The 1,539-nt window shown below is 38.1% G+C and overlaps 1 pseudogene; it reads right to left on the bottom strand.

The window, feature by feature from the left end:
* Nucleotides 1-5: 5 nt before the first annotated feature.
* On the bottom strand, nucleotides 6-1,536 carry LOC124895462 (annotated as a pseudogene).
* Nucleotides 1,537-1,539: the final 3 nt, after the last annotated feature.

The raw sequence follows: 1,539 nt of genomic DNA, 5'->3' as shown, positions 1-1,539 counted from the left end.
AGTGGATCTGCAGGGTCCCAAATGAATTGGCTTATTCGAAAAAGGCCAAGTTCTTTGGAAGATCTATCTCGTGTCTATTACTGCATGGTTCCACTCTGTAAGAACCCTAAATCATTGTCTTCAAGATCAACCTCTTAATCATAAATAATCCGCTTGTCCCGAAATGACCTGGACCAATAGTGAAATCCTAATTCATTGGGCCTTTTGATACAATCAAATAGAAAGCCCCAAGGGCTCCATATTCTAGGAGCCCAAACAATGTGATTGAATAAATCTTCCTGCGGTTCAAGGGCTCCTTCTCTCTCCCCTTATTCAAACTCCGTTTCATAGAGAAATCTCTGATCAAGGATAGACCAAGAGCCTTTTTGCATCATATCTAAGGGATTCCTCAATTTGAGTCGAAGAAACAATGTCACTCGATCATTATCAAACTGACTGCAATCTTTTTCTGTCCTTAAAGATCCCACTAGAGCACCTTCTACTTCTAATAGGCCATAAACTAGATCAGAATCATTCTTAACGAGTCCATAAGAACTGATCCCATTTTTTCATAAGGTCCTAATAAAGACCAAAGATCTTGAATGACCGATCTGGTAAAACAACTCAAAAAATAAAGAAGTATCATTAATCTCTTCATGCTCCTTCCAAGCTCAAAGTACCATTTGTACAAATAAGAACCCCCTTCGTTACATGATTTCTTCTTCATATAGATAGATATAGGATCTATGGGGCAATTAATTAGAAGTACATTTTGTGTTATAGTCCTTCCTATCTGATAGAAAAGGATCCCATGATCCTGAACCGATCTTACCTGGGATCATAAATCCCAAGTTTGTCTATGAAGAGCGGATCAAATTGTATTAGTTTCTATAACTGATTTCTTCTGTGTAATACTAATCGATAGGACCTCATTGGTAAGTTATACAAGATCTCGTGCATTGGAACCCATGGTAATGGACCCGAATCCGTTAGTATGGAACATTTTCTTTTCTAAGTGAAATCCCCTAGTATATGAAAGAGTCAAAAAGTGCTTTTGTTGTTATGGAATAAGAAGCCTTCGTAGCTTAATGCACGTATTTAATTTTTCAGAGCCATTAGAGCGGGATCCACTTTCTAGGGAATATGAGTCAAAGCAATAACAAGAATATTTCTAGTAGAACATCTTTCACAATCCCTGGAGAGATGGTTCACTACTAGACCGAGGGATAAGTCATTCGACTCATTCACATCCAGATCATGAATGTTTGGAATCCATATTATGCAAGGATACATTGCTTTTGCTAAGTCAAGGTCACGATCGATATCATCACTAGCATCAAGATTGTCACTATCATCAATATCATCACTATCATCAATATCGATCTCATCAAGAAGAAAACCTTTAGGCTTGTTATACAGGAACTTGTTCAGAAATACCGTAATGAAAGGAACATACAAGTTTGCCGCTAGGTATTTGACCAAATAGGATCGTCCAGTTCCTATAGAACCTATCACTAAAATACCCCTAGAGGGGGATAAGGCTAAGCGGAGCGAAAAGGG

Source organism: Capsicum annuum, unplaced genomic scaffold (genome assembly GCF_002878395.1).
Source record: "Capsicum annuum cultivar UCD-10X-F1 unplaced genomic scaffold, UCD10Xv1.1 ctg8238, whole genome shotgun sequence".
Taxonomy (NCBI): domain Eukaryota; kingdom Viridiplantae; phylum Streptophyta; class Magnoliopsida; order Solanales; family Solanaceae; genus Capsicum; species Capsicum annuum.
The sequence above is the reverse complement of the archived record's forward strand: the minus strand, read 5'-3'. Positions and strand labels throughout refer to the sequence as shown.